At 60.9% G+C, this 21,725-nt stretch overlaps 1 long non-coding RNA gene across 1 annotated transcript; it reads right to left on the bottom strand.

The window, feature by feature from the left end:
- Positions 1-8,882: 8,882 nt before the first annotated feature.
- On the bottom strand, positions 8,883-13,870 carry LOC142076680 (uncharacterized). The gene is made up of 4 exons (XR_012671269.1): positions 13,285-13,870; positions 11,171-11,234; positions 10,615-10,788; positions 8,883-9,557 (listed from the first exon to the last, which is right to left on the bottom strand). It is a non-coding gene; the product is annotated as an uncharacterized LOC142076680 (long non-coding RNA).
- Between the last annotated feature and the right edge of the window lie 7,855 nt (positions 13,871-21,725).

Raw genomic sequence — 21,725 nt, 5'->3', positions numbered from 1 at the left:
AGAGGAGGCACAAAATGAACCTGTTTGTTACACCCAGCCAACGGTGAAAACCCAGGGAAGGATTCTGCCGTGCGGGGCCGGGCTGTGCACCCCGGGAGCTCCAGCCGGCCGGTTTCGCTCCCCTTTGCCGGGTACCGGGGAGACACCGCCGCCTCGTGCTGCCGCCTGCCCCCCGGGGGACCTCGCTTCAGCCCTCGGGAACGGGACCGGGAGAGACCCTCCACGCAAAGAGAGCGGATCCACGCGTGGCGTGGATTTAATCCCCGAGGGAAGAGGCCGGGCTCCCCGCTAGCAGAAGGACAACTCGCCTCCCTGCCGCTCGGAGCGCCTTGCCGGGGACAGCCCTGCCTGCGCCTGGCTGCTCTTCAGCCGTGCTGGGAGTGCAGTCTGGCCGACGGATGCTCCGGCAAACAGACACTGCAGCGAATCGCAGCTCCCGCTCGTTACAGCTGCTGGTAATTTTGCCTCTGGCTAAGGCATGCCCCAGACAGCGGACACCCCGTCTCGTTCCAGCTCCTGCTTGCGACGGTTCTGGCTAATTGAAGCTCCAGCTCTGCACCGTTGATTTCAGCTCCTTCTCCTTACAAGCTCCAGCTATTTGCAACAGCCTGGGCTTTTGACAAGGTCGTAAACCAATCGCCGTCAAAACTCGACTATTAGGATTAAATATCATAGTTGGACATTGTATAAATATCAATTAGTTTGTACGACTAATCAGTTAATAACTATTCGAAGCAGTCGACAAGCAAGAGCTGGACTCGAAGAGGGCGTGCGGGGTCTGAAAAGCAGAGACCACCTCTTCCCCCCAGAGACCACCGCAGACGTTGAGTTGGGCCTGGTGCGTGCCGGCCTCCCGCACTTCAGGGTCCAGCAGGACCAGAGCCCCTCCCCCCGGGGAGGCTCCACGCACCCTGCCCACCCCCTGCTTTCCCCCGCAGCCCCCAATGCCCTCCCAGCCCCCCGCACAAACGGCCAAACCGGCTTCTGCTTTGGGCCCCCAAACCAGCTCACTTGGCACCCATTTCTGAGCCCAAAAACCCAGCTGCTGCGCCTGTTCTCAAGGCCCAAAGATGCCCCCGGGGAGGGCAAGCGCTTGTGTGATGCTTCTGGCAGAAACGGGGCTGAAAGGTCCGATCCCGGTGCCGGGGGAGCAGAGGCGAGCTGGCTGGGACCAGCTTTTGCTCCTGGAACGACCCCAAGTCCCTGCTCCGAGGGCTTCCCCTTGGGGCCCTGGGGTGGACCTGTCCCTCCCCTTCAAATGCTCCAGCAGTTTCGGGGGCAGAAGGCCGTTTCTAAGCCCTCTCTCCAGCAGCTCCTCCCCCTCGACTCGGCCCGTGAAGCCCCCAGGCTCGAGCACCTCGCTGGGGCGGGCGGCCTCCATTGCCTACAGGCTGCCCGTCTGCCTGCAGGGAGGGCTGGGGGGTGCCCGGCCCCACGGGGCGACAGTGGGGACTCGCAGGGAGGGTCTGTTTGCACACAGCGCCCACCCCGCCCCGGCCCCACTGCGCGGCCCCCCTAGGGCACACAGCCCCGCCCCCCAGCCCCACTCCCCAGATGCTCACAGCCCCTCCCCCGCCTGGAGCCCCCCCAGCCCCCGTCCCCGGAGCCTGCAGGACCGCCCCCCCCCCCGCCACAGCCCCACTCCTCGGCTCCCCGGGCCCGCGGCCCCTCACACTCACGCTGCGCCGCCGCCTCGGTGCAGAGCCCGCCGCGCGCCCCGTTGAAATACCCTCCGCAGCCAATCAGCGCGCGGCTCCACCGGACCGCCCGCGCGGGGCACGCCGGGAGTTGTAGTCCCCGCCCCGGGACCGCGCATGCGCACGGCGCCTCGTGCAGCCCGGCTGGCTGTACATCGACACCCGTACAATGGAGGTGATCGTGCACCGACCCTGGTGCAACCCTTGTGCCCCCCATGCTCGCAGCCCCTCCCCGGTGTTTGCAAGCGCCTCCCAGCCCCAGGACCCCCGGTGCTCACAGCACCCGACCACACCATTTTCCAGCCCCGTGGGAGCCCCAAGCCCCACTCTCAAGCCCCGCCAGGACCCACAGCCCCACTCCCCAGCTCCTTGGGGGACTGCAGCCCCCGCCCCCAGCCCCACTCCCCAGCCCCCCTAGGACGAACAGTCCCCCCTCCCCGGCCCCCTCCGGGACGCACAGCCCCCCCCGGCCCCCCTCCCCGGCCCCCCCGGGACGCACAGCCCCCCCCCCCCCCGGCCCCCTCCGGGACGCACAGCCCCCCCCCGGCCCCCCTCCCCGGCCCCCTCCGGGACGCACAGCCCCCCCCCGGGCCCCCTCCGGGACGCACAGCCCCCCCCCCGGGCCCCCTCCCCGGCCCCCTCCGGGACGTACAGCCCCGCCCCGGCCCCCCTCCGGGACGCACAGCCCCCCCCGGCCCCCTCCGGGACGCACAGCCCCCCCCGGCCCCCCTCCCCGGCCTCCTCCGGGACGCACAGCCCCCCCGGGCCCCCTCCCCGGCCCCCTCCGGGACGCACAGCCCCCCCCGGCCCCCCTCCCCGGTCCCCCCGAAACGCACAGCCCCCCTCCTCAGTCCCCCGGGGGGTCCCCAGCCTCCCGCCAGCCCGCCGTGCCCGCGGCACCTCAGACTGCCGCCGCCGCCGCCGCCGCCGCCGCCGCCGCCGCCGCCGCCGCCGCCGCCGCCGCCGCCGCCGCCGCCGCCTGGGTGCAGAGCCCGCCGCGCGCCCCGTTGAAATATCCTCCGCAGCCAATCAGCGCGCGGCTCCTCCGGGCCGCCCGCGGGGGGCACGCCGGGAGTTGTAGTCCCCGCCCCGGAAGTGCGCATGCGCACGGCGCCTTGTGCACGGCGGGTGCCTGCGCACGGACCCCCCTGCAACGGTGGGGATTGTGCAGGGACCTTTGCGCAGCGGGGGGTCGGTGTGTGGAGACACCCATGCAATGGGGGGGGCAGTGCAGGAAGACCCTTATGCAATTGGTTGGTGTGCAGGGGACCCTCGTGCAATGGCGGGCAGGTCCACGGGGACCCTTGTGCGATGGTGGGGAATGTGCAGGACCCTCGTGTGACAGTGGTGGTTATTTTTCTCGGCAGTACCCTTGGGTTCGGGAGCAAAACAGCCGGTGCCTGAAACCACTGGGGTGTTTTGACTGCTGCTGAGCAGCCTCGAGGCCGCCTCTGGTTCCCACATGGCTCCCATGGTGCGCGTGGACCCTCCTGCAACGGGTGCAGGTGTGCAAGGAGGGTGATCCGGGGTAGGGGTCCCTCTCTGGAGGCACCCAGCTCGAGCTGGCACCTAAGAACTAATCAAGGAGTAATGAGGAACCTTCTCTTGCACCTGACGTTAACCAGCGGGATCCCAGGGTCAGACCCTGTTACGGTGATTGGACCCTGGGGAGGTGGCAGAGGGTGCCCTGGACAGGTTGGGGGGGTTCCCTGGGGAGGAGGGGAGCCCCCACCCCCCTGACTGTGGGCACTCCCCCCAAGGAGCAGAGCATGGTGCAAGACTTTAGGGAGGATGAGGGCTAGCAGGTCCCCGAGATGGCAGTGCCGGCTCTTCCCAGTGTCTCCCCAGTGCGGGAGGGGGTGTGCGTGTGTGTGTCTCATGACCATGGGGATGGGGGGGGGGTGGCCTCAGGATGGGGCAGGGGGGGAATCCTGGGGTCCGGGAGGGACCCTGGGAGTGGGGTAGGTAGGGGGACATTGGGGGACAGAGGTGTTTCTCGGGAGATTGAGGACACCATGTGGGGAGTTGAGATTGGGAGGGATGACCCTGGGGAGGTGGGGGGCACCGCGGGGAGAAGGGATCCCACCCCCGACACCTGCAGCCACCCCCAGGGGCAGCTGGGACCCCGACCCACTGGGGGACCAGGATGGGAACGATGGGGACTCACTCATGGATACTGCACAGGTAATAAAATAGTTCATGCTGCACCCTGTTGTAGGGTCTCTGGGGTGCCCTGGGCCCTGGGCGCCGAGTCCCCATGACAGCCAGCCCTTCCCGGGGGTCCCCAGGCTGCCGGGCTCCTCTGGCCCCAGCCGGCGGGAGCTGTGTCCTCCCAGGCGCTGGCCACGCAATGGCAGCACCGACCCACGGCCACGCGGAGACAGGGCTGGGGACAGGGCCGGGGTTGCCTGCGCTCCACCTGGGTGGGTCTGCAGGGCTCGGGCAGGGGGGACCCGGCATCCTGCAGCTCCGCTCCCACCCTGGGGACCCCAAACACCCCCGGGGGTGCGTCGCTGTCCCTGTCGCTGGTGGCAACCGGCATGGGGGGAAGGTGACAGTGAGGGTCCCCGCCAGTGGCCCGGAGTTCGTCACCGCTGGGGGGACAGGGGACAAGCAGGGCCAGCACCGAGGAGCGACGGCAGCACAGCCTACTCTCTGGGGGTCCCCACCCCCTGTCCCCAGGGGTCCCCTCCGTCCCCGTGGTTTATTGGGGGAACACAGAGCCCAACGACCAGCCGCAGGGACAGGGGACGGGGAGCTGCCCCAGGGATGGGGACAGCACCGGGACACGCCGATACTCTTGGGGGTGCTGGCATGCGGGGGGGGGGGCACCCTAACCATTGCCGCCCGGGATGACGAATGCACCGGGATGAGGGAGGCACCGGGATGGGGACGGCGCATGGAGGGGCCAGAGCCGGCGCGCGAACGCCGGGCTGCAGGACCACGCTTCGGCTTCGGGGCGGCAGCAGCGAAGGCGGCGGCGGCGGCGGCGCTGCTGCGCGCCTGAGCGGTGCCGGCGCTGCAGTACCGCGATTCGGCCACGGGGCGGCAGCAGCGAGCAGCCGCCGGGCGGCGCGTGCACGGGGGCGGCACCGGCGCTGCAGGTCCGCGCTTTGCAGGCCCAGCGCCCGCCGGCACCGCGCACGTGGGGCGGCAGCGGCGTTTCCTTACCGGAACGAACCAACGAACGCGGCGGCATCACCCCGCAGGCACCACAGTACGGCATTGCCGTTACCGGCGGACGGCAGCGCGGAGAAAGGGGGCGCCACCGCGCATGCGCGGCTCAAGAGCTGCAGTACCGAATTTTGGTCGCTCGGTGGCAGCAGCGAGCAAATGAGAGCGCGCTACTGCGCATGCGCGGCTCAAGAGCTGCAGTACCCAATTCTGGTCGCTCGGTGGCAGCGGCGAGCAAAGAAAGGCGCGCCACTGCGCATGCGCGGCTCAAGAGCTGCAGTACCGAATTCTGGTCGCTCGGTGGCAGCAGCGAGCAAAGAAAGGCGCGCTACCGCGCATGCGCGGCTCAAGAGCTGCAGTACCGAATTCTGGTCGCTCGGTGGCAGCAGCGAGCAAAGGAGAGCGCGCCACCGCGCATGCGCGGCTCAAGAGCTGCAGTACCGAATTCTGGTCGCTCGGTGGCAGCAGCGAGCAAAGAATGGCGCGCCACCGCGCATGCGCGGCTCAAGAGCTGCAGTACCGAATTCTGGTCGCTCGGTGGCAGCAGCGAGAAAAGGAGAGCGCGCCACCGCGCATGCGCAGCTCAAGAGGTGCAGTACCGAATTCTGGTCGCTCGGTGGCAGCAGCGAGCAAAGAAAGGCGCGCCACTACGCATGCGCGGCTCAAGAGCTGCAGTACCCAATTCTGGTCGCTCGGTGGCAGCAGCGAGCAAAGAAAGGCGCGCCACCGCGCATGCGCGGCTCAAGAGCTGCAGTACCCGGCTTTGGTCGCTTGGTGGCAGCAGCGAGCAAAGAAAAGCGCGCCACTGCGCATGCGCGGCTCAAGAGCTGCAGTACCGAATTCTGGTCGCTCGGTGGCAGCAGCGAGCAAAGGGGAGCGCGCCACTGCGCATGCGCGGCTCAAGAGCTGCAGTACCCAATTCCGCCCGCCGGGTGCCACCGTCGCCACACCGGCCCTTTCCCCTTGTCTCCGCCCAGTTCGTACCATCGAAAGACGGTAACTGCTTACTGGCGGTACTGGGCTTAGATTTCCCTGCCCTTTTCCCACTCGCGGCCCGGGCACTAATCTTCATCGCCTCTGTAGGATGCCACACGGGTGACACCCTGAGAGCAGGGGAGGGGCAGCTATGTCCATCAGGAAACCGCGCTTCTGAGCAGACCCGGTGCCAGTGGCTGACCTGCAAACAACGAGCGATACGCTGGTGGTCCTGGGGCTGTGTTGCGGTGTTTGCACCTTTCCTCGCCTCTGTGCTATCAGCACTCTGCTCTCCTCATCCTGCACACGCGCAGGGCTTGCCACTTGGAGGAGAGACACTGCACGACGTCACTTACCACCCTGCCCTCCAGCGTGCAAAGGAACGGCTTGGCGTCAAGCTCTGCGGGCTGCCTGTGGCCCCTGCGGAGCCGACGACCTCGGCAGCCCATACAAAGGGCGAAGCTAGCAGCCTGAGAAGGAGTCACAGGGTGCTGCAGCTCCTGCCACAACCCTCCTTCCCAGCCTGCTGCTGGAGCACAAGGCACTTGAAAGCAGCAGGAAAGAACAAGGATGGCAAGATGGCAGGAATAACACGGAGAGCCTAAAGCGTTTAGCCAGCAGGGCTTGCAACTCACCTTGTGCCGTGGTTTAATCCCAGCTGGCAACTCAGCACCACGCAACCGCTCACTCGCTCCCCCCTCAGTGGGAGGGGGGAGAGAATTGGAAGGGCAAAAGTGAAAAAACTCCACTTGTAAGGAAAAGGGGGGAAAAAAACCCCAAACAACAGAGAGAAAAACCCCAGACAGACAAGCGGTACAAATGAAAACAACGGCTCACCGCCAACCGCCCGATGCCCAGCCAGCCGCAGCCCAGCAGCGGCCCCCCCGCCAACCGCCCCCCGAGTTTTATTTCCTGACGTCACAGGGTCTGGAACATCCCCTGGGTCCGCCGGGGTCAGCTCTCCCAGCGGTGCCCCCTCCCAGGCCCTCGCGCACCCCCAGCCCGCTCGCCGGCAGGGCGGGGCGAGGAGCAGCACAGCCCCCGGCGCCGTGCAAGCGCTGCGCAGCGGGAACTCACGCAGCCCCGCGTCACCGACGCCGTTTGCAGCACAAACCCAAAACGCAGGAGGAGGGAGAGCGGGGTGGGAGTGGGGTGCGGGGGAGCGGGAGGGGGGTGCCAGAGTTTGGGCGGGGGGCAACGGGCAGGTTGGCGGGGCAGGCAGCACCCCAGGGGTCCGGGGCAGAGGGGTTACGGGGAGGCAGTGCGGAACACGGGGGGTGGGAGGAGGGAGAGGAGAGAGGAGGGCAGTGCGGGCACGAGGTAGGAGGGCAGGGGATACGGGGGGCGCGTCGCGGGGAAAACCTCGCACGGGGGGAAAAACCTCGCACGGGAAAGGCGGGGCGGACACCGGGAGGGGCGGGGGGGCACATGCGTGGGGGTGACCTACGCCAGGGGGTCCACCCGGGACCACCCACAGCAGAAAACTCGCCTGGGATGACCCGCAACAGATAATCCGTTCCCGATGACTGACCCTCGCTGGATAACCACGAGCGATGCCCCTCAAGTGGCTGGTGTTTCACCCCAAATCTTCCCCAAATCGGGGGGTTTTTTGCTTTTCCATAATATCAAAATTGGGGTTTTTTCCTTTTCCAAAACATTCCACCATTTGGAGGTTTTTCAACGCTTTTTCACAACAAAAATTGGTGGTTTTTGCTTTTTTGTTTTGTGCGTGAAAATGGGGTTTTTTTTGCTTTCCGGCTGCCCAAATCCAGGCGGATTTGGCTTTCCCGGGAGCTCCAAGTTGGGTATTTTTCCCCCAAAATTGCGGGCTTTTTTTTCCCCACCCCTTGCAGGCCCCGAATTAGGGGTTTTGTGGTATTTTTAGGCCATGGCGGCAGGTCCCGCTCTGCGTGCGCAGCCCTGCAGGGGAAAGTCCCTGTTGGGGGAACTGGCCCCCAATCAGGATGGGAACAGGCGGAAAAGGAGAACAGGGAAGAGGCAGCTTTTGAAAGCGCTTTTATATCTTCAATAGAGAGGTGTTTCGGGGCGGGGGGGGGGTGGGGGGTGTGTGTGTGGGGGGGGGGGGGGGGGGGTGGGTGTGGGTGTGTGTGTGTGTGTGTGTGTCTCGAATTTTAAAATCCTTTCTGTAAACAGGGTTTCTTTGCATTTTAAAAACCTTATTATCAGAGACATTTACACTTAATGTATTTACACATATCTCTCTCTATATATTTAGTGAATATATTTATGTTTCACTTATACCCCCCTATTTCCCACTTCTTATATATAATACCTGCTCAGACTATGGATCTGTTGACTTACATATTTTGAACACTTAAATGTCTTTATAGACTTCTCTATTTACACTTACATATATTTACACCTATATCTTTATAGACTTAGGTTTTAGACTTAGATGTCTATTTACACTTGTACATAATCTCTTAGATTACATATAATGTCTATGTAGACTCTCTATGTAACACGTAGTAAGTGTAGATAGCGGTATCTATTCAGACCTTTTTCTATTTTAAATTCCTTCATGTATAAAATGTATCATCCTTTTTGCATTTGGAAGTTCTTTATTTTTTAATTTATACAGACGTGAGTTATTTTTGTATCTTAAAACCCTATATACATCTTTCGAATTTTTTTATACTCTAAAATCCTTTATATAATAGGGCAGATATAGGTCCTTATTTTGAAATCCTTTTGTACGTATAAATTAATATTATTTTTCAATATACGTAACAAGGAGAGATTTTTTTCTATTTCGAGGCCTCACAGATATATTTACAGTTTTTAAAAATTTTTGAACCCCCCCCATGAATTTTCAGGCAATTTGGGCTGTGACCCCCTTGGGGGGGGGGGGGGGACACGGACCCCCATGACCCCCCATTCCCCACTCACCTGCTCCTCCACGGCATCATCACCCCCGTGGTGATGCTGGGGTGCCCCAAATGACATCATCACCCCTCCAGGCCCCCCAACCCCCCCTTTTTATTCACCCCCCCAAAAAGACACAAAACGAGGGAAACGGCCCCAACCGGCAGCTCGTTACTTTAATAATGCCGTTTACGTATGTACGCACGCACCCCCGCCAAAAAGGGGGGCTCTGCTAGAAAGATAAAGGAGGGGCGGCCCCCCCAAACGCTTGCAGCCCCCCCCAGCCCCCGTCCCGCAGGCTGCCAGCCGGCCCCTCACCCTCAGCACGCCCAACGACCGGCAGGCAAACCTGGGCCGGGGGTCTCTCCTGAGCACCACGGGACGCTCACAGCGAGGCATCTGAAAAACAAAAATCCCAACGGATATTTCAGCACGTTAAAAAAACAGCACCGAAGGCAGCAGAGGAATTCGGTCAGGGCAAGGGAGAGGGTAGCAGTCGAGCTAAAGGAGGGTGCCAGGCAAACGGGTCAGCTCGAAATACAACGCCGCCTTTAAAAGCTCGAGCGATTCGAACGCTTAAAATCAGCGTGAAGACTAATTGACACGATTCTGAACACGTTCTTCGCAGAGAAGTAAACGCTCTCGCTGGTGTCGGAAAACGCCTCGTCCCTTCCTTACAGCACCGCTGCAGGGAGATAACCCCGTGAGGCTGCAGGACAAGGGCGCGCCGTAATCAGCATCTACGCTCACGGATCCACCGCCGCAGCTCCAGCCCTTGCGCTGCTGCTGCTGCTGCTGCGCATCTCGCTCGCTTGGCCGATAAAGCTGAAAGTGAAGCGTAAAACTTTGAAGAGTAAAATGAAAAAGAAAGAACAAATCTCAGCAATTCATTTTATGCTAAAAAGGCGTGCACACGCTTACATACGTACAATGAGAAGACTCGTACTATAAAAATATTTGATTTTCCTTTTGCGTTCATTGAAATTGCGTAGCTGTGAATTCATACCGTTAAATTATCTACCTCCAAGCTACACAGCTATCGTTTGACCAGGGGTTTTGCGTGTGTGACATGACTAGGAGGGACGCCTGGCCAGCTGCGCCGAGACCGATGCTACCGAACTGCCGGGGAAACGCGCCGTCGAAAGCGAGACAGAAATAAAGTGCTTCAGAGCACTCTGCCAAAAGATCGGGAAAAAAGCCCCTAACGTTCAGTTGGCTCTCTTTTTAAACGCTTAGAGCAACTACCCAACTGCTTAAGCACACCTAATAAATTATACGCTACAGCTATTTGGCAGTTGCAGTTTAAACAACGCAAGTCAGTTTGGAAATTAGACAATTTTAACTTTCTTTTTAAAATTTCATTTATGATAGAAAAATCAGTGAGATAAGAGATCTCCCATACGGTTTTACTTTTTTGGGGGGGGGGGGGGGGGGGGAGGGGGGGAGGGGGGGCAGGCGGTGGGGAATATCAAATCCCCGGTGCTGCAATACATCAGGCTACCAAAAAGGACTGGCAGGTTTGCTAACGCTGTTGGCTGTACCCAAGCGTGCGGAGGAACGCGTCTTTACGATCTCTCGACCGTTACACCCGAGAACCAAAGATCAGCCATACGTCGACTATTGGAAGATGTGCTGCGCTTGGGTCCTTGCAAGGAAATCGACTTAACTCCTTTTTTTTTTTCCAGAGAGAGTGAAAAGTCTCCTTGCGGATGACTTCTACTGCCAAGCACGTCATCTCTGAAGATCCATTCTGATGGGAAGTTTGTAAAAGGCAACTCCTTTGAATGAAAAAGATTTCCATTCTGGAAAATCTCTTTCCACCCGAAGTCAAAATTACGCGCTGCAGGTTAGGAAAAAGGACATTAGAGAATCAGTAACTCACCGAAAACACATCAGGACTCTCTGTCGCTAGTTACGAGGCTGCTACCGCTTCTCGGGAAAGCCTGGAAAACACACCGAAGCGACGCCGATTTGTCCCGTGTTGTCCACGCCTCTTCTTTGACCTTGATTGCTTTTAGCACAGATGCCAGTATCTCAGTAAGGTTTTCGAGTGCTCCTGTAAGGTATTTTAAACACTGACTGACTGAAAAAGCATAAAGCTTTTATCGTGAAAACAAAGCCTGTTTCTCCCGAACGTCCGAACTCTTACAAACAGTTCCTTTCCTCTTCTAGTCCAACATTATTTTCACAGCACCCTTTAATAGCAAGCGCACAGAAACAGAAGACTCTGCTTTCAGGAAGAGAAAATAGACGAAGGAAAGCAAGCCTTGAATAGGCGTACCACGCTCCAGAACAGACCTTTATTTTTAGTATTTGTGTTAAAATATTTCATGTTAAAAAAATCAGATAGAAGGAGAGCTGCCACATTCTTCGTGTTAACTGTAAAGTCCACACTACAAGCACCTTAGGAAAAATGCAGACACACATCACAGGCATACCTTGTACTTGCAGACCACTATGGATCCTTTCCATCCGTCTCGTACTTTCACGGCAGTTGACATTCTGCTGAGGGGAAAGGAAAAAAAAAAAAAAAACCAAACACGTTTAGCACAAAGCTTCCTTTTCTGTGAAGACTACAACTGAGTGGAGGAGAAAGTATTTTGCATCATCTTTGGTGCAGTTGTTGAGACAGGCCACTAGAGCTTCTGCATGTTTTAGACAACCGTGCCTTTTCTTTTGGCTCATCGGCAGCTTTAGAACTCACTTGCCTAGAGACGCGCAGGTGACAGGCACAGACACCTACGTACGTTTTCTCAAGCCTAAGTAGAGCCGCGATTTCCTCACCCGATACGTCCCAAGTTGAGTATTTTTGTTAAAGAGTACGGCAACCCGTCTGTCCTCGCGAACTCGCTGCAAAAGAGGAATCCTTTTTTCCAGGCCGTTTCTCCAAACGGTTGAGATCTTTGAAAACTGCAGTTGTGCCACCAAACCTGCTCAGGGTCCCTCCCAACCTTCGACCATCGTTAGATTTAACAGGCACACGCTCTATTCCGTCTTCCAACAGCAAAAATACATAACGCCCCCAGACCCCTAGCGCAACCCTACGGACGTCCACACACACCTCGCTGTTTTGATGAGGAGCCACTGAGCACCCCTGCGAGCACAGCGGGATCATGCGCAAGACCAGCGTCCTGGTTTCGGCTGGGATAGAGTTAATTCTCTTCCTGGTAACTGGTATAGCGCTGTGTTTTAGATTTAGGACGAGAAAAACGTGGATAACACGCTGATGTTTTAGTTGTGGCTAAGTAGCACTTACGCTAGTCGGGGACTTTTCAGCTTCTCATGCCCTGCCAGCGAGAAGCTGGGAGGGACCTTAGCCAGGACAGATGACCCAAACCGGCCAAAGGGACAGTCCGTACCATATGACGTCACGCTCAGTACATAAGCTGGGGGAGTTGGCCGGGCGGCGGCGACTGCCGCTCGGGGACCGGCTGGGCATCAGTCGGCGGGCGGTGAGCAATCGCATTGTGCGCCGCTTATTTTGTATATTCTTTTATCGTTACGATTGTTTCCCCTTCCTGTTCTGTCCCATTAAACTGTCTTTACTTCACCCCACGCACTTCACTTTTTTTTCTGATTCTCTCCCCCACCCCACTTTGGGGGCAGGGGGAGCGAGCGAGCAGCTGCGTGGTGTTTAGCTGCCTGCCGGGTTAAACCACAACAACCAGCTTCACCTATGCCGATTTCAGCGAATGCAGCTTCTGAAGCTTTAAACTGAAAACCGTATCTTGACACTTTGCCGCGGCAGAAACGATCCGTAACTAGAACTCTACAAAAACGCAGTAACGCACATTGCAAACCCACAGCAGCGACAGCTTCAGAAATATTTCTACCGGGAACAAGGGAGAAAAACAATACAGTTTCATCTCACGCACAGGAAAGCAGCAGGCAGAGAAAAGGGTCGGCATTCGTAGCCCTTGCAGAACGCAGGCATTCTCCTTCCATTCCTAAACCCGCCTCTTAGGTCGAAATATCACAACACTACTACGGCAATATCGAGAGCAGGGAACAGCAGCCCTACCGCTGGATGTGCTACTGACTGATGCTATTTACGTAGCAGGACACCTAGACAGAGGGGCACGTTTTTCCACACACAACCCTGAACTTCCTGAAAATTTATGTTTACCAAAACGAGCCATTTGGAACACATTGCCAAACAATGTTTGGCAATAAAACTTTGATGTGTTTGACACACACAAATTTGGGGTAACTCGCTACTTGCTTCCTGCTGTTGTTGTTCTTCCTTCAGAAATTCTACTTGTAGCCAAGTTATTCGCTACCGGTTCAAGCATTTACCTTCCAGGTATTACCAGCACATCTACACAGGCGAGGAACTAAATCGCTCTTCTAAAACTACCCGAGTGAAAATTACAGCCACGAAAGAGGAGTGACAGAGAAGAAAAGGAGAGGTCAGGCAGCAAGAGAGCTCTGCAGGCTGCCACCAGTCAACATCGCACTCTTTTTAAAAAAAAAAAAAAACACAAACCAAAAAATAACACAAACACAAAAAGCCCACAAAAACCAACAACAAAACAAAACCTTGACGTTGTACCTTTTTTTTCTTTTGGAGCTTGTCCCTGTCTCAGCAGATTGTCTCGTCAGAGCATGAAATGCAGGTGATCCGTATCCCGATGACATCTGCACGCGATGAACACGTGTTCAGAAATAGTCCAGATCTGTAAGACCGGTGTCATTTGTGTGGTTTTAATAATCATAACTCCGTTTTATTGACCGATGCATTTGCGAGGAAACTAAGTAACTTTTAAACGTAGCCTCTCCTTGGGGAGAAAAATGCGTTAGGGAGTGAAAAAAATGATGATTCAGAGCTCCCAACCATGACGGAGCAGCAGGGAAATTAACGAAAGTGAAGGCCAACAGCAGCAACACGAAGCGACATTTGGCTTTAATTCTGATCACGTACTTAAGCGGCTCTCCAAGTCTATGCCTCGAGCCTATGAATGACTAGCCCTTTTTTGGAAGGACCAACTTTTTTCCTTAAAAGTCCTAGACTGAAGACTCCACTGAACAGAACGTGGATTGAGCCACAGGACAACGTGCCGTCAACACTCTCAGGAAAAAAAAAAAATCAAGTAAAAATCAAGTTTAAATATCAGTTTCCATCGTGTCTCATTCATTCCGTTTCTAGTGATACCTGGGTGCTCCAAAATTCACTCTCCTGACACCACGTAGTACTACAAATTGAGTTATGCCTATAAAAATAAAAGGCTATTTCCAACCTGCCCATAAAATCAGTATGAACAAACAGAAGAGAAACACTTGAACTTAAAGAAGGACACAGGCAGCTCTTAATTTTTCGTAGATGAAAGCTCATTCTTTTCCCTGAAAGGAAAACACTCATAACTACCCAGGGTTAGTTACGCTAACGAGGGTACGTAGGCACGCTCTGTTCACGGCAATTGTTCATCAGCTTTTCTGCACCGGCAGCAAATTTGCCTTTTCCCTGGGTTTAACGGGGAGCACCTGCAGCGACCTTGAACGCGCCAATGTTTCTCCCGGCTCCCCCGGCCCCACACGTGCCATCACCTGAGCAGCAAGCGGCATCAACCACGCAGGATTTTCTTCACGTGACGCAGAAGGTGACGCTGGGAAAAGAGGAGGCACAAAATGAACCTGTTTGTTACACCCAGCCAACGGCGAAAACCCAGGGAAGGATTCTGCCGTGCGGGGCCGGGCTGTGCACCCCGGGAGCTCCAGCCGGCCGGTTTCGCTCCCCTTTGCCGGGTACCGGGGAGACACCGCCGCCTCGTGCTGCCGCCTGCCCCCCGGGGGACCTCGCTTCAGCCCTCGGGAACGGGACCGGGAGAGACCCTCCACGCAAAGAGAGCGGATCCACGCGTGGCGTGGATTTAATCCCCGAGGGAAGAGGCCGGGCTCCCCGCTAGCAGAAGGACAACTCGCCTCCCTGCCGCTCGGAGCGCCTTGCCGGGGACAGCCCTGCCTGCGCCTGGCTGCTCTTCAGCCGTGCTGGGAGTGCAGTCTGGCCGACGGATGCTCCGGCAAACAGACACTGCAGCGAATCGCAGCTCCCGCTCGTTACAGCTGCTGGTAATTTTGCCCCTGGCTAAGGCATGCCCCAGACAGCGGACACCCCGTCTCGTTCCAGCTCCTGCTTGCGACGGTTCTGGCTAATTGAAGCTCCAGCTCTGCACCGTTGATTTCAGCTCCTTCTCCTTACAAGCTCCAGCTATTTGCAACAGCCTGGGCTTTTGACAAGGTCGTAAACCAATCGCCGTCAAAACTCGACTATTAGGATTAAATATCATAGTTGGACATTGTATAAACATTAATTAGTTTGTACGACTAATCAGTTAATAACTATTCGAAGCAGTCGACAAGCAAGAGCTGGACTCGAAGAGGGCGTGCGGGGTCTGAAAAGCAGAGACCACCTCTTCCCCCCAGAGACCACCGCAGACGTTGAGTTGGGCCTGGTGCGTGCCGGCCTCCCGCACTTCGGGGTCCAGCAGGACCAGAGCCCCTCCCCCCGGGGAGGCTCCACGCACCCTGCCCACCCCCTGCTTTCCCCCGCAGCCCCCAATGCCCTCCCAGCCCCCCGCACAAACGGCCAAACCGGCTTCTGCTTTGGGCCCCCAAACCAGCTCACTTGGCACCCATTTCTGAGCCCAAAAACCCAGCTGCTGCGCCTGTTCTCAAGGCCCAAAGATGCCCCCGGGGAGGGCAAGCGCTTGTGTGATGCTTCTGGCAGAAACGGGGCTGAAAGGTCCGATCCCGGTGCCGGGGGAGCAGAGGCGAGCTGGCTGGGACCAGCTTTTGCTCCTGGAACGACCCCAAGTCCCTGCTCCGAGGGCTTCCCCTTGGGGCCCTGGGGTGGACCTGTCCCTCCCCTTCAAATGCTCCAGCAGTTTCGGGAGCAGAAGGCCGTTTCTAAGCCCTCTCTCCAGCAGCTCCTCCCTCAACTCGGCCCGTGAAGCCCCCAGGCTCGAGCACCTCGCTGGGGCGGGCGGCCTCCATTGCCTACAGGCTGCCCGTCTGCCTGCAGGGAGGGCTGGGGGGTGCCCGGCCCCACGGGGCGACAGTGGGGACTCGCAGGGAGGGTCTGTTTGCACACAGCGCCCACCCCGCCCCCCCGCCCCGGCCCCACTGCGCGGCCCCCCTAGGGCACACAGCCCCGCCCCCCAGCCCCACTCCCCAGATGCTCACAGCCCCTCCTCCGCCTGGAGCCCCCCCAGCCCCCGTCCCCGGAGCCTGCAGGACCGCCCCGCCCCCCCGCCACAGCCCCACTCCTCGGCTCCCCGGGCCCGCGGCCCCTCACACTCACGCTGCGCCGCCGCCTCGGTGCAGAGCCCGCCGCGCGCCCCGTTGAAATACCGCCCGCAGCCAATCAGCGCGCGGCTCCACCGGACCGCCCGCGCGGGGCACGCCGGGAGTTGTAGTCCCCGCCCCGGGACCGCGCATGCGCACGGCGCCTCGTGCAGCCCGGCTGGCTGTACATCGACACCCGTACAATGGAGGTGATCGTGCACCGACCCTGGTGCAACCCTTGTGCCCCCCATGCTCGCAGCCCCTCCCCGGTGTTTGCAAGCGCCTCCCAGCCCCAGGACCCCCGGTGCTCACAGCACCCGACCACACCATTTTCCAGCCCCGTGGGAGCCCCAAGCCCCACTCTCAAGCCCCGCCAGGACCCACAGCCCCACTCCCCAGCTCCTTGGGGGACTGCAGCCCCCGCCCCCAGCCCCACTCCCCAGCCCCCCTAGGACGAACAGCCCCCCCTCCCCGGCCCCCTCCGGGACGCACAGCCCCCCCCAGCCCCCCTCCCCGGCCCCCCGGGACGCACAGCCCCCCCCCAGCCCCCCTCCGGGACGCACAGCCCCCCCCAGCCCCCCTCCCCGGCCCCCTCCGGGACGCACAGCCCCCCCCCCGGCCCCCTCCGGGACGCACAGCCCCCCCCCCGGCCCCCCTCCCCGGCCCCCTCCGGGACGCACAGCCCCCCCCCCGGCCCCCCTCCCCGGCCCCCTCCGGGACGCACAGCCCCCCCCGGCCCCCCCCCCCGGCCCCCTCCGGGACGCACAGCCCCCCCCGGCCCCCCTCCCCGGTCCCCCCGAGACGCACAGCCCCCCTCCTCAGTCCCCCGGGGGGTCCCCAGCCTCCCGCCAGCCCGCCGTGCCCGCGGCACCTCAGACTGCCGCCGCCGCCGCCGCCGCCGCCGCCGCCGCCGCCGCCGCCGCCGCCGCCGCCGCCGCCGCCGCCGCCGCCGCCGCCGCCGCCGCCGCCGCCGCCTGGGTGCAGAGCCCGCCGCGCGCCCCGTTGAAATATCCTCCGCAGCCAATCAGCGCGCGGCTCCTCCGGGCCGCCCGCGGGGGGCACGCCGGGAGTTGTAGTCCCCGCCCCGGAAGTGCGCATGCGCACGGCGCCTTGTGCACTGCGGGTGCCTGCGCAGGGACCTCCCTGCAACGGTGGGGATTGTGCAGGGACCTTTGCGCAGCGGGGGGTCGGTGTGTGGAGACACCCATGCAATGGGGGGGGCAGTGCAGGAAGACCCTTATGCAATTGGTTGGTGTGCAGGGGACCCTCGTGCAATGGCGGGCAGGTCCACGGGGACCCTTGTGCGATGGTGGGGAATGTGCAGGACCCGCGTGTGACAGTGGTGGTTATTTTTCTCGGCAGTACCCTTGGGTTCGGGAGCAAAACAGCCGGTGCCTGAAACCACTGGGGTGTTTTGACTGCTGCTGAGCAGCCTCGAGGCCGCCTCTGGTTCCCACATGGCTCCCATGGTGCGCGTGGACCCTCCTGCAACGGGTGCAGGTGTGCAAGGAGGGTGATCCGGGGTAGGGGTCCCTCTCTGGAGGCACCCAGCTCGAGCTGGCACCTAAGAACTAATCAAGGAGTAATGAGGAACCTTCTCTTGCACCTGACGTTAACCAGCGGGATCCCAGGGTCAGACCCTGTTACGGTGATTGGACCCTGGGGAGGTGGCAGAGGGTGCCCTGGACAGGTTGGGGGGGTTCCCTGGGGAGGAGGGGAGCCCCCACCCCCCTGACTGTGGGCACTCCCCCCAAGGAGCAGAGCATGGTGCAAGACTTTAGGGAGGATGAGGGCTAGCAGGTCCCCGAGATGGCAGTGCCGGCTCTTCCCAGTGTCTCCCCAGTGCTGGAGGGGGTGTGCGTGTGTGTGTCTCATGACCATGGGGATGGGGGGGGGGGCGGCCTCAGGATGGGGCAGGGGGGGAATCCTGGGGTCCGGGAGGGACCCTGGGAGTGGGGTAGGTAGGGGGACATTGGGGGACAGAGGTGTTTCTCGGGAGATTGAGGACACCATGTGGGGAGTTGAGACTGGGAGGGATGACCCTGGGGAGGTGGGGGGCACCGCGGGGAGAAGGGATCCCACCCCCGACACCTGCAGCCACCCCCAGGGGCAGCTGGGACCCCGACCCACTGGGGGACCAGGATGGGAACGATGGGGACTCACTCATGGATACTGCACAGGTAATAAAATAGTTCATGCTGCACCCTGTTGTAGGGTCTCTGGGGTGCCCTGGGCGCCGAGTCCCCATGACAGCCGGCCCTTCCCGGGGGTCCCCAGGCTGCCGGGTTCCTCTGGCCCCAGCCGGCGGGAGCTGTGTCCTCCCAGCCGCTGGCCACGCAATGGCAGCACCGACCCACGGCCACGCGGAGACAGGGCTGGGGACAGGGCCGGGGTTGCCTGCGCTCCACCTGGGTCTGCAGGGCTCGGGCAGGGGGGACCCGGCATCCTGCAGCTCCGCTCCCACCCTGGGGACCCCAAACACCCCCGGGGGTGCGTCGCTGTCCCTGTCGCTGGTGGCAACCGGCATGGGGGGAAGGTGACAGTGAGGGTCCCCGCCAGTGGCCCGGAGTTCGTCACCGCTGGGGGGACAGGGGACAAGCAGGGCCAGCACCGAGGAGCGACGGCAGCACAGCCTACTCTCTGGGGGTCCCCACCCCCTGTCCCCAGGGGTCCCCTCCGTCCCCGTGGTTTATTGGGGGAACACAGAGCCCAACGACCAGCCACAGGGACAGGGGACGGGGAGCTGCCCCAGGGATGGGGACAGCACCGGGACACGCCGATACTCTTGGGGGTGCTGGCATGCGGGGGGGGGGGCACCCTAACCATTGCCGCCCGGGATGACGAATGCACCGGGATGAGGGAGGCACCGGGATGGGGACGGCGCATGGAGGGGCCAGAGCCGGCGCGCGAACGCCGGGCTGCAGGACCACGCTTCGGCTTCGGGGCGGCAGCAGCGAAGGCGGCGGCGGCGGCGGCGCTGCTGCGCGCCTGAGCGGTGCCGGCGCTGCAGTACCGCGATTCGGCCACGGGGCGGCAGCAGCGAGCAGCCGCCGGGCGGCGCGTGCACGGGGGCGGCACCGGCGCTGCAGGTCCGCGCTTTGCAGGCCCAGCGCCCGCCGGCACCGCGCACGTGGGGCGGCAGCGGCGTTTCCTTACCGGGACGAACCAACGAACGCGGCGGCATCACCCCGCAGGCACCACAGTACGGCATTGCCGTTACCGGCGGACGGCAGCGCGGAGAAAGGGGGCGCCACCGCGCATGCGCGGCTCAAGAGCTGCAGTACCCAGTTTTGGTCGCTCGGTGGCAGCAGCGAACAAAGGAGAGCGCGCCACTGCGCATGCGCGGCTGAAGCACTGCAGTACCGAATTCTGGTCGCTCGGTGGCAGCAGCGAGCAAAGAAAGGCGCGCCACTGCGCATGCGCGGCTCAAGAGCTGCAGTACCGAATTCTGGTCGCTCGGTGGCAGCAGCGAGCAAAGGAGAGCGCGCCACCGCGCATGCGCCGCTCAAGAGCCGCAGTACCCAGCTTTGGTCGCTCGGTGGCAGCAGCGAGCAAAGGAGAGCGCGCCACCGCGCATGCGCAGCTGAAGAGCTGCAATACCGAATTCTGGTCGCTCGGTGGCAGCAGCGAGCAAAGAAAGGCGCGCCACCGCGCATGCGCGGCTCAAGAGCTGCAGTACCCAGTTTTGGTCACAGGGTGGCAGCAGCGAGCAAATAAAAGCGCGCCACCGCGCATGCGCGGCTCAAGAGCTGCAGTACCCAATTCCGCCCGCCGGGTGCCACCGTCGCCTCACCGGCCCTTTCCCCTTCTCTCCGCCCAGTTCGTACCATCGAAAGACGGTAACTGCTTACTGGCGGTACTGGGCTTAGATTTCCCTGCCCTTTTCCCACTCGCGGCCCGGGCACTAATCTTCATCGCCTCTGTACCAAAAAGCACCCGGTGGCTCCAGCATTTCAGTCCTTTCCCTTTGGCCGCTTTACAAGTCCCGTGGTGGTTTCTGCCCGTGCCCCCCAGCCCATTACCCGGGGAGGAGAAGCAGCACAGGGAACCTGTGGAACAGGTTTCTTTCTAACCCGGAGGAAGCCCCAGGGATCGCTGTCTCGGTCTGCAGGTGGCATCGGGGTTGTGGGAGTGACAGCGGCGACTCAACAGATGCTGGAGAGAGATTTAAAAAAAATAAGGCCACACGGGTGACACCCTGAGAGCAGGGGAGGGGCAGCTATGTCCATCAGGAAACCGCGCTTCTGAGCAGACCCGGTGCCAGTGGCTGACCTGCAAACAACGAGCGATACGCTGGTGGTCCTGGGGCTGTGTTGCGGTGTTTGCACCTTTCCTCGCCTCTGTGCTATCAGCACTCTGCTCTCCTCATCCTGCACACGCGCAGGGCTTGCCACTTGGAGGAGAGACACTGCACGACGTCACTTACCACCCTGCCCTCCAGCGTGCAAAGGAATTAGAAATGAGGCAGGGAAAGCCAAGAGGCCTGCTGGTGTATTAGGCGTCCTCAGCAGTTGACCGTAGAGCCCGGCAGGTTCCATCCTTGCTCTGTGCTTTTGTAGCTTGAACCCCCGATTGTTTTGCCATCGAGACTGCAAGGCGAGGAATACGCCTCTACTTGAACAAGCAAGACCCCTGCCAAATAGCTGAGCTGTGCGCAGTGATAGGCGGCTGCCTGTGACCGACACCTTTTTCTGCTAAAACCAGAGCACGCTTCCCTTGTGAAGAGCCATCGGCAGTACAGAACGGACCTGAGCTCTCCTTGCACCGGCTCCTCAGAGAACGGCGTCTCAGTTCGACTGAAGCGTGCAGCAGCCTGTCGTCATCCCAGCCCCTCGCCCTCGAGCAAGCGGCTGCCTGTAGCAGCGGCAGAACCGCTGCTGCGCAGAGGGGAAAGGAACGGCTTGGCGTCAAGCTCTGCGGGCTGCCTGTGGCCCCTGCGGAGCCGACGACCTCGGCAGCCCATACAAAGGGCGAAGCTAGCAGCCTGAGAAGGAGTCACAGGGTGCTGCAGCTCCTGCCACAACCCTCCTTCCCAGCCTGCTGCTGGAGCACAAGGCACTTGAAAGCAGCAGGAAAGAACAAGGATGGCAAGATGGCAGGAATAACACGGAGAGCCTAAAGCGTTTAGCCAGCAGGGCTTGCAACTCACCTTGTGCCGTGGTTTAATCCCAGCTGGCAACTCAGCACCACACAACCGCTCACTCGCTCCCCCCTCAGTGGGAGGGGGGAGAGAATTGGAAGGGCAAAAGTGAAAAAACTCCACTTGTAAGGAAAAGGGGGGAAAAAACCCCCAAACAACAGAGCGAAAAACCCCAGACAGACAAGCGGTACAAATGAAAACAACGGCTCACCGCCAACCGCCCGATGCCCAGCCAGCCGCAGCCCAGCAGCGGCCCCCCCGCCAACCGCCCCCCGAGTTTTATTTCCTGACGTCACAGGGTCTGGAACATCCCCTGGGTCCGCCGGGGTCAGCTCTCCCAGCGGTGCCCCCTCCCAGGCCCTCGCGCACCCCCAGCCCGCTCGCCGGCAGGGCGGGGCGAGGAGCAGCACAGCCCCCGGCGCCGTGCAAGCGCTGCGCAGCGGGAACTCACGCAGCCCCGCGTCACCGACGCCGTTTGCAGCACAAACCCAAAACGCAGGAGGAGGGAGAGCGGGGTGGGAGTGGGGTGCGGGGGAGCGGGAGGGGGGTGCCAGAGTTTGGGCGGGGGGCAA

The sequence above is a fragment of the Calonectris borealis genome, unplaced genomic scaffold (genome assembly GCF_964195595.1).
Source record: "Calonectris borealis unplaced genomic scaffold, bCalBor7.hap1.2 HAP1_SCAFFOLD_92, whole genome shotgun sequence".
In the NCBI taxonomy this organism is placed as follows: Eukaryota; Metazoa; Chordata; class Aves; order Procellariiformes; family Procellariidae; genus Calonectris; species Calonectris borealis.
The sequence above is the reverse complement of the archived record's forward strand: the minus strand, read 5'-3'. Positions and strand labels throughout refer to the sequence as shown.